Here is an 11229-nt window from a genome sequence, read left to right on the forward strand (position 1 = left end):
AAAATAAGCGATATTTTAGGGGAAAAACAGGGATTTCTGTGAAAATAAGCGATATTTTATGGAAAAAACAGGGATTTCTATGAAAATGAGCGATATTTGGGGGGAAAAACAGGGATTTCTTTGAAAATAAGCCACATTTTAGGGGGAAAAACAGGGATTTCTATGAAAATAAGCGATATTTTAGGGGAAAAACAGGGATTTCTGTGAAAATAAGCGATATTTAATGGGAAAAACAGGGATTTCTATGAAAATAAGCCACATTTTAGGGGAAAAACAGGGATTTCTGTGAAAATAAGCGATATTTTAGTGGAAAAACAGGGATTTCTGTGAAAATAAGCGATATTGAAGGGGAAAAACAGGGATTTCTGTGAAAATAAGCGATATTTAATGGGAAAAACAGGGATTTCTGTGAAAATAAGCGATATTTCAGGGGAAAAACAGGGATTTCTGTGAAAATCAGCGATATTTTAGGGGAAAAATTGGGATTTCTGTGAAAATAAGCGATATTTTAGGGGAAAAACAGGGATTTCTGTGAAAATGAGCGATATTTTAGGGGAAAAACAGGGATTTCTGTGAAAATAAGCGATATTTTAGGGGAAAAACAGGGATTTCTGTGAAAATAAGCGATATTTTAGGGGAAAAACAGGGATTGCTGAGAAAATAAGCGATATTTTAGGGGAAAAACAGGGATTTCTGTGAAAATAAGCGATATTTTAAGGGAAAAACAGGGATTTCTGTGAAAATCAGCGATATTTTAGGGGAAAAACAGGGATTTCTGTGAAAATAAGCGATATTTTAGGGGAAAAACAGGGATTTCTGTGAAAATAAGCGATATTTTAGGGGAAAAACAGGGATTTCTGTGAAAATAAGCGATATTTAAGTGGAAAAACAGGGATTTCTATGAAAATAAGCGATATTTTAGGGGAAAAACAGGGATTTCTGTGAAAATAAGCGATATTTTAGGGGAAAAACAGGGATTTCTGTGAAAATAAGCGATATTTTAGAGGAAAAACAGGGATTTCTGAGAAAATAAGCGATATTTTAGGGGAAAAACAGGGATTTCTATCAAAATGAGCGATATTTTAGGGGAAAAACAGGGATTTCTGTGAAAATAAGCGATATTTTAGGGGAAAAACAGGGATTTCTGTGAAAATAAGCGATATTTTAGGGGAAAAACAGGGATTTCTGTGAAAATAAGCGATATTTTAGGGGAAAAACAGGGATTTCTATGAAAATGAGCGATATTTGGGGGGAAAAACAGGGATTTCTTTGAAAATAAGCCACATTTTAGGGGGAAAAACAGGGATTTCTATGAAAATAAGCGATATTTTAGGGGAAAAACAGGGATTTCTGTGAAAATAAGCGATATTTTAGGGGAAAAACAGGGATTTCTGTGAAAATAAGCGATATTTTAGGGGAAAAACAGGGATTTCTATGAAAATAAGCGATATTTTAGGGGAAAAACAGGGATTTCTATGAAAATAAGCGATATTTAATGGGAAAAACAGGGATTTCTGTGAAAATAAGCCACATTTTAGGGGAAAAACAGGGATTTCTGTGAAAATAAGCGATATTTTAGTGGAAAAACAGGGATTTCTGTGAAAATAAGCGATATTGAAGGGGAAAAACAGGGATTTCTGTGAAAATAAGCGATATTTAATGGGAAAAACAGGGATTTCTGTGAAAATAAGCGATATTTCAGGGGAAAAACAGGGATTTCTGTGAAAATCAGCGATATTTTAGGGGAAAAATTGGGATTTCTGTGAAAATAAGCGATATTTTAGGGGAAAAACAGGGATTTCTGTGAAAATGAGCGATATTTTAGGGGAAAAACAGGGATTTCTGTGAAAATAAGCGATATTTTAGGGGAAAAACAGGGATTGCTGAGAAAATAAGCGATATTTTAGGGGAAAAACAGGGATTTCTGTGAAAATAAGCGATATTTTAGGGGAAAAACAGGGATTTCTGTGAAAATAAGCGATATTTTAGGTGAAAAACAGGGTTTTCTATCAAAACGAGCGATATTTTAGGGGAAAAACAGGGATTTCTGTGAAAATCAGCGATATTTTAGGGGAAAAACAGGGATTTCTGTGAAAATAAGCGATATTTTAGGGGAAAAACAGGGATTTCTGTGAAAATAAGAGATATTTTAGGGGAAAAACAGGGATTTCTGTGAAAATAAGCGATATTTTGGGGGAAAAACTGAGATTTCTATGAAAATAAGCGATATTTTAGGGGAAAAACAGGGATTTCTGTGAAAATAAGAGATATTTTAGGGGAAAAACAGGGATTTCTAGGAAAATAAGCGATATTTTAAGGGAAATGAAGCCTTTCGCCTGCGAAAGACCTCATACAGGTGTTCGCAATCGTTAGGGACTCCTCGGTCTGTCCATTTACCTCGGTGCACACCAATGTGGTGGGTGGTAAAATGGCGTTTATTTGATCACGACAAGAACTTATATAGCCTTGTACAACTTCGTCTACGCCCCTCTGACTCCACGTACAACTTCCTTATCTGGTTACTACTAGCAACTACCCGAGGGTAGAATGCCTCAGGGTCGTCTCCTGGCCAATGGACATGTGGAATGTCCTGTTTCCTCCTTATTTGGTCTATCTTGTTCTTCTCCCTTATCTTCAGGCCATTTGTTGTCATGGTTTCGCAGGGGCCAAGGGGCCCCTGCCGACCCTGTTCGGCAACATTTCCCCCTCCCTATGCATAAGCGTAACTACTACATTCTGAGAGGACCCTAACCGCGTACAACCCGAAATCCCCGCATTGCGCCTATACATGCCATTGTCCTCTCAGTTAAGCCTTGCCCCGTTACATTGTAATGCGCCAAATAATCCTACTCTAATAACCCTATGACCTAATACAACTATAACCAAGTACAGAATAGAGTTAAACATAGTTAAACATCCGTTACAGCGCGTACGCGAATCCAGTTACAATCTTTCGAGAAGCCTATAGTATTCCAAGCGTTGATTGCGCAAACGTTATTGCAGACAGCTGATGAAGCAAGGTACACAAGTTAGAAGCAGGCTTTACACCACTGAGCAGGGGGAGGTCCTATCCCGTCACATCCCGAATCCTCGCCTTCTTCGCCTGCCACAAACTCTCTCCCATGCTCAGTGAAACTTTGCTCTGTTATATTGCGAAGCGCCTGATAGTTCTATCCTTACAGCCTAGCAGCCTACTAGCCTTAAGATGAGTCTTACAAGAGGCGATGTAGATAATGCTGAATCGAGTCGGGACACCTGCCTCAGCAAGCGCCACACCTTAATATATATTATAACTATCAGTACTAAGCATAATAATGTTAAACCTAACACAACTACAACCGGATGCAGTACAGAGTTAAATATTCCTGTCGCTGTGGGGGACCACCCAAAAAGCACTTCCCACCAGTGGTGTTCTCCGTCCTTCTTTCCTCTCTCTAGGACACGATGTATCTCTTCTGTGTCGAGCGGTGATCAAGGTTTTCTGTCCATTGTCTCTGACGCGTTTCAACAATTGGTGCAGGTCATCATGTTGCAAAAGCTTCCTTACCAAGTTCCTTCCTTGGTAAGCCAAAGCGAGATTCATCCCACTTGGAGTAGATGATAGGTCTTTAATCACCACGTAATTATCCTGCAAAAACTAATGTGATGTCGCCGACACTTAATAATTAAAGCCACATCCTACAATACTAGTAAAGTTATAGACAGAGAGATTAGAGATTAGAGTGATTGCTGATAGCTCTAGTGGCACTATCTATGCCCAATATATACCTACATTGTCTCAGGTACCTGTTGGAATGTACCTCAAAAATAACAAACATTTGTTCAATATCAAGGCAGATGTCTCAAGCCTTGAGAGCATTGCTCTCACAAACCAACCATATGGAATTGCTTGTTCTCCAGGCCTCAACCTGGCCACCTGTCCCTGACGGGAACCCATTCTGATGCCCACAGTGCATACTGCACTGGCTCAAGCACCATGCACATCAAATTTGTTACATGCTGAAAGAGAAGGCCTAATGCTGTCAGGACTTCTAATGCATTTAAAGCGAGGAGTGATTTCAATTCCCTGTTTCTCTGCTGTTTTTTCTTCTACCGCCTCCTTAACTTTTGACCAATCCATACCCGAGCCTTGACCGTAGTTCCCACCCCCCTGAGTGTTACTGCATTCCACCTCCTGAGAGGAGACAGTAAGTGTCCCATCCCAGCTCACTTCTCCCCCTGCCCCCGCAGGTGGTATTAGATTACAATGAGACAGCGGTTGTTGTGGATACAGTGGAGGGGTTTCAACGACCTTGCATTCCTGCACTTTAGCCGTTTTGCAAGACAAAAGCGCAGACAGTTGAATGCCTTCTTCTACTTGTTTATGCGAAGCTGAAGTCGAGGGGGGGTGAAGTGGGATGCCGAAGGTGCGGACGAGATGTTAGTCGCTATAGCTGAGGGCATATTTACGGTGTTCTCTTCCTCAGGAGACCTGCAAGAAAGTACGCTCCCCGCACAAGCAAGCATGATCCTGCCCAAGGGACGCTCTCCCATTCCCATGGTTAACGCCACTGTGGGCGAAGGGCTCACTGAGGTACGGGACCCCGACCTTGGGTAGGCAGAGCCGCATTGTCTGGCCCATTTGGTGTTCCGGGGGAGGGGCCCTGGGCCTAAGGCACCCTCCCTTCAAGGGTGGCGGAGGCAGAGCCGCAACCATCAATCGCTCAGCCCCTGAGGGCGGAGCCGCAACCATCAATCCCTCGGCCCCTGCCCCTACCCCTACCCGCGTGGGATCCTCCCCCTGACGAAAGCCATGCAAAGAGGGGTACTGGAGAGGATACGGGGGCGGAACCGTCGGCGATGATGGCGACTCTTCCTCCTTCTTTTCCGACGTTGATGTTTCTGGCATGGTCGGTGCCTCCCGTGCCATCTTGTCTTGGGGCAGATCCTTGAAGGGGTTAGAGTCTCCCGGCCGTGGTGACCCCCCCCCGCCCGGATCAAAACCCAACAGATCTCTGGCAAGGTTTTTGGCAGTCTTTTCTTCCCTCGCTGCCTTCAAAGCCCCCCGAATCGGACCCCAAAATTTAAGCACCGACGCCCCTCGGGACGACACAGCTCTCTCAGAGAGCACTAATGTCAAAGAGTCCCCTTTACCGGAGTCATAAATCTCATAAGGAGAAGAAAGACGTCCCTCCTTTTCAAGAAAAGAAAGAACGGTAGCCACCTCCTTCTTAGAAGGAGAAGTTTTCCCGCAATAGGTCTTACACGCGGACGAAATCACCTTTATGACGGCCTCCATAGTCACTCCACCGGGCACTCTCCCGCGGATCTCGAGACCACCGGGATCCTCCTGCGATGGTCTCCTGGGTCCTCGGCAGGTTAAACGGACTCGCGCGCAGAGCCCCCTCCCGACGCTACCCAGCTTCCACTCTCCTAAGCCGCAGCCCCCTCTACTAGGGTCATCGTCTCCTTCCCCAAGGGAGACGGAAGAGAGCAGGAACGCCACGCCGCCTGTGGCCGACCACTATTCCCTAACGATCACGTCGGGGTCACCAGATGAAGCCTTTCGCCTGCGAAAGACCTCATACAGGTGTTCGCAATCGTTAGGGACTCCTCGGTCTGTCCATTTACCTCGGTGCACACCAATGTGGTGGGTGGTAAAATGGCGTTTATTTGATCACGACAAGAACTTATATAGCCTTGTACAACTTCGTCTACGCCCCTCTGACTCCACGTACAACTTCCTTATCTGGTTACTACTAGCAACTACCCGAGGGTAGAATGCCTCAGGGTCGTCTCCTGGCCAATGGACATGTGGAATGTCCTGTTTCCTCCTTATTTGGTCTATCTTGTTCTTCTCCCTTATCTTCAGGCCATTTGTTGTCATGGTTTCGCAGGGGCCAAGGGGCCCCTGCCGACCCTGTTCGGCAACAGGGAAAAACAGGGATTTCTGTGAAAATAAGCGATATTTTAGGGGAAAAACGGATTTCTAGGAAAATAAGCGATATTTTAGGGGAAAAACAGGGATTTCTGTGAAAATAAGCGATATTTTGGGGGAAAAACAGGGATTTCTGTGAAAATCAGCGATATTTTAGGGGAAAAACAGGGATTTCTGTGAAAATAAGCGATATTTTAGGGGAAAAACAGGGATTTCTGTGAAAATAAGCGATATTTAAGTGGAAAAACAGGGATTGCTTTGAAAATAAGTGATATTTTAGGGGAAAAACAGGGATTTCTGTGAAAATAAGCGATATTTTAGGGGAAAAACAGGGATTTCTGTGAAAATAAGCGATATTTTAGGGGAAAAACAGGGATTTCTGTGAAAATAAGCGATATTTTAGGGGAAAAACAGGGATTTCTGTGAAAATAAGCGATATTTTAGAGGAAAAACAGGGATTTCTGAGAAAATAAGCGATATTTTAGGGGAAAAACAGGGATTTCTATCAAAATGAGCGATATTTTAGGGGAAAAACAGGGATTTCTGTGAAAATAAGCGACATTTTAGGGGAAAAACAGGGATTTCTGTGAAAATAAGCGATATTTTAGGGGAAAAACAGGGATTTCTGTGAAAATAAGCGATATTTTATGGAAAAAACAGGGATTTCTATGAAAATGAGCGATATTTGGGGGGAAAAACAGGGATTTCTTTGAAAATAAGCCACATTTTAGGGGGAAAAACAGGGATTTCTATGAAAATAAGCGATATTTTAGGGGAAAAACAGGGATTTCTGTGAAAATAAGCGATATTTTAGGGGAAAAACAGGGATTTCTGTGAAAATAAGCGATATTTTAGGGGAAAAACAGGGATTTCTATGAAAATAAGCGATATTTTAGGGGAAAAACAGGGATTTCTATGAAAATAAGCGATATTTAATGGGAAAAACAGGGATTTCTGTGAAAATAAGCCACATTTTAGGGGAAAAACAGGGATTTCTGTGAAAATAAGCGATATTTTAGTGGAAAAACAGGGATTTCTGTGAAAATAAGCGATATTGAAGGGGAAAAACAGGGATTTCTGTGAAAATAAGCGATATTTAATGGGGAAAAACAGGGATTTCTGTGAAAATAAGCGATATTTCAGGGGAAAAACAGGGATTTCTGTGAAAATCAGCGATATTTTAGGGGAAAAATTGGGATTTCTGTGAAAATAAGCGATATTTTAGGGGAAAAACAGGGATTTCTGTGAAAATGAGCGATATTTTAGGGGAAAAACAGGGATTTCTGTGAAAATAAGCGATATTTTAGGGGAAAAACAGGGATTGCTGAGAAAATAAGCGATATTTTAGGGGAAAAACAGGGATTTCTGTGAAAATAAGCGATATTTTAGGGGAAAAACAGGGATTTCTGTGAAAATAAGCGATATTTTAGGTGAAAAACAGGGTTTTCTATCAAAACGAGCGATATTTTAGGGGAAAAACAGGGATTTCTGTGAAAATCAGCGATATTTTAGGGGAAAAACAGGGATTTCTGTGAAAATAAGCGATATTTTAGGGGAAAAACAGGGATTTCTGTGAAAATAAGAGATATTTTAGGGGAAAAACAGGGATTTCTGTGAAAATAAGCGATATTTTGGGGGAAAAACTGAGATTTCTATGAAAATAAGCGATATTTTAGGGGAAAAACAGGGATTTCTGTGAAAATAAGAGATATTTTAGGGGAAAAACAGGGATTTCTAGGAAAATAAGCGATATTTTAAGGGAAATGAAGCCTTTCGCCTGCGAAAGACCTCATACAGGTGTTCGCAATCGTTAGGGACTCCTCGGTCTGTCCATTTACCTCGGTGCACACCAATGTGGTGGGTGGTAAAATGGCGTTTATTTGATCACGACAAGAACTTATATAGCCTTGTACAACTTCGTCTACGCCCCTCTGACTCCACGTACAACTTCCTTATCTGGTTACTACTAGCAACTACCCGAGGGTAGAATGCCTCAGGGTCGTCTCCTGGCCAATGGACATGTGGAATGTCCTGTTTCTTCCTTATTTGGTCTATCTTGTTCTTCTCCCTTATCTTCAGGCCATTTGTTGTCATGGTTTCGCAGGGGCCAAGGGGCCCCTGCCGACCCTGTTCGGCAACATTTCCCCCTCCCTATGCATAAGCGTAACTACTACATTCTGAGAGGACCCTAACCGCGTACAACCCGAAATCCCCGCATTGCGCCTATACATGCCATTGTCCTCTCAGTTAAGCCTTGCCCCGTTACATTGTAATGCGCCAAATAATCCTACTCTAATAACCCTATGACCTAATACAACTATAACCAAGTACAGAATAGAGTTAAACATAGTTAAACATCCGTTACAGCGCGTACGCGAATCCAGTTACAATCTTTCGAGAAGCCTATAGTATTCCAAGCGTTGATTGCGCAAACGTTATTGCAGACAGCTGATGAAGCAAGGTACACAAGTTAGAAGCAGGCTTTACACCACTGAGCAGGGGGAGGTCCTATCCCGTCACATCCCGAATCCTCGCCTTCTTCGCCTGCCACAAACTCTCTCCCATGCTCAGTGAAACTTTGCTCTGTTATATTGCGAAGCGCCTGATAGTTCTATCCTTACAGCCTAGCAGCCTACTAGCCTTAAGATGAGTCTTACAAGAGGCGATGTAGATAATGCTGAATCGAGTCGGGACACCTGCCTCAGCAAGCGCCACACCTTAATATATATTATAACTATCAGTACTAAGCATAATAATGTTAAACCTAACACAACTACAACCGGATGCAGTACAGAGTTAAATATTCCTGTCGCTGTGGGGGACCACCCAAAAAGCACTTCCCACCAGTGGTGTTCTCCGTCCTTCTTTCCTCTCTCTAGGACACGATGTATCTCTTCTGTGTCGAGCGGTGATCAAGGTTTTCTGTCCATTGTCTCTGACGCGTTTCAACAATTGGTGCAGGTCATCATGTTGCAAAAGCTTCCTTACCAAGTTCCTTCCTTGGTAAGCCAAAGCGAGATTCATCCCACTTGGAGTAGATGATAGGTCTTTAATCACCACGTAATTATCCTGCAAAAACTAATGTGATGTCGCCGACACTTAATAATTAAAGCCACATCCTACAATACTAGTAAAGTTATAGACAGAGAGATTAGAGATTAGAGTGATTGCTGATAGCTCTAGTGGCACTATCTATGCCCAATATATACCTACATTGTCTCAGGTACCTGTTGGAATGTACCTCAAAAATAACAAACATTTGTTCAATATCAAGGCAGATGTCTCAAGCCTTGAGAGCATTGCTCTCACAAACCAACCATATGGAATTGCTTGTTCTCCAGGCCTCAACCTGGCCACCTGTCCCTGACGGGAACCCATTCTGATGCCCACAGTGCATACTGCACTGGCTCAAGCACCATGCACATCAAATTTGTTACATGCTGAAAGAGAAGGCCTAATGCTGTCAGGACTTCTAATGCATTTAAAGCGAGGAGTGATTTCAATTCCCTGTTTCTCTGCTGTTTTTTCTTCTACCGCCTCCTTAACTTTTGACCAATCCATACCCGAGCCTTGACCGTAGTTCCCACCCCCCTGAGTGTTACTGCATTCCACCTCCTGAGAGGAGACAGTAAGTGTCCCATCCCAGCTCACTTCTCCCCCTGCCCCCGCAGGTGGTATTAGATTACAATGAGACAGCGGTTGTTGTGGATACAGTGGAGGGGTTTCAACGACCTTGCATTCCTGCACTTTAGCCGTTTTGCAAGACAAAAGCGCAGACAGTTGAATGCCTTCTTCTACTTGTTTATGCGAAGCTGAAGTCGAGGGGGGGTGAAGTGGGATGCCGAAGGTGCGGACGAGATGTTAGTCGCTATAGCTGAGGGCATATTTACGGTGTTCTCTTCCTCAGGAGACCTGCAAGAAAGTACGCTCCCCGCACAAGCAAGCATGATCCTGCCCAAGGGACGCTCTCCCATTCCCATGGTTAACGCCACTGTGGGCGAAGGGCTCACTGAGGTACGGGACCCCGACCTTGGGTAGGCAGAGCCGCATTGTCTGGCCCATTTGGTGTTCCGGGGGAGGGGCCCTGGGCCTAAGGCACCCTCCCTTCAAGGGTGGCGGAGGCAGAGCCGCAACCATCAATCGCTCAGCCCCTGAGGGCGGAGCCGCAACCATCAATCCCTCGGCCCCTGCCCCTACCCCTACCCGCGTGGGATCCTCCCCCTGACGAAAGCCATGCAAAGAGGGGTACTGGAGAGGATACGGGGGCGGAACCGTCGGCGATGATGGCGACTCTTCCTCCTTCTTTTCCGACGTTGATGTTTCTGGCATGGTCGGTGCCTCCCGTGCCATCTTGTCTTGGGGCAGATCCTTGAAGGGGTTAGAGTCTCCCGGCCGTGGTGACCCCCCCCCGCCCGGATCAAAACCCAACAGATCTCTGGCAAGGTTTTTGGCAGTCTTTTCTTCCCTCGCTGCCTTCAAAGCCCCCCGAATCGGACCCCAAAATTTAAGCACCGACGCCCCTCGGGACGACACAGCTCTCTCAGAGAGCACTAATGTCAAAGAGTCCCCTTTACCGGAGTCATAAATCTCATAAGGAGAAGAAAGACGTCCCTCCTTTTCAAGAAAAGAAAGAACGGTAGCCACCTCCTTCTTAGAAGGAGAAGTTTTCCCGCAATAGGTCTTACACGCGGACGAAATCACCTTTATGACGGCCTCCATAGTCACTCCACCGGGCACTCTCCCGCGGATCTCGAGACCACCGGGATCCTCCTGCGATGGTCTCCTGGGTCCTCGGCAGGTTAAACGGACTCGCGCGCAGAGCCCCCTCCCGACGCTACCCAGCTTCCACTCTCCTAAGCCGCAGCCCCCTCTACTAGGGTCATCGTCTCCTTCCCCAAGGGAGACGGAAGAGAGCAGGAACGCCACGCCGCCTGTGGCCGACCACTATTCCCTAACGATCACGTCGGGGTCACCAGATGAAGCCTTTCGCCTGCGAAAGACCTCATACAGGTGTTCGCAATCGTTAGGGACTCCTCGGTCTGTCCATTTACCTCGGTGCACACCAATGTGGTGGGTGGTAAAATGGCGTTTATTTGATCACGACAAGAACTTATATAGCCTTGTACAACTTCGTCTACGCCCCTCTGACTCCACGTACAACTTCCTTATCTGGTTACTACTAGCAACTACCCGAGGGTAGAATGCCTCAGGGTCGTCTCCTGGCCAATGGACATGTGGAATGTCCTGTTTCCTCCTTATTTGGTCTATCTTGTTCTTCTCCCTTATCTTCAGGCCATTTGTTGTCATGGTTT

This window comes from Tympanuchus pallidicinctus, unplaced genomic scaffold, assembly GCF_026119805.1.
Source record: "Tympanuchus pallidicinctus isolate F22 unplaced genomic scaffold, pur_lepc_1.0 scaffold163, whole genome shotgun sequence".
NCBI lineage: Eukaryota > Metazoa > Chordata > Aves > Galliformes > Phasianidae > Tympanuchus > Tympanuchus pallidicinctus.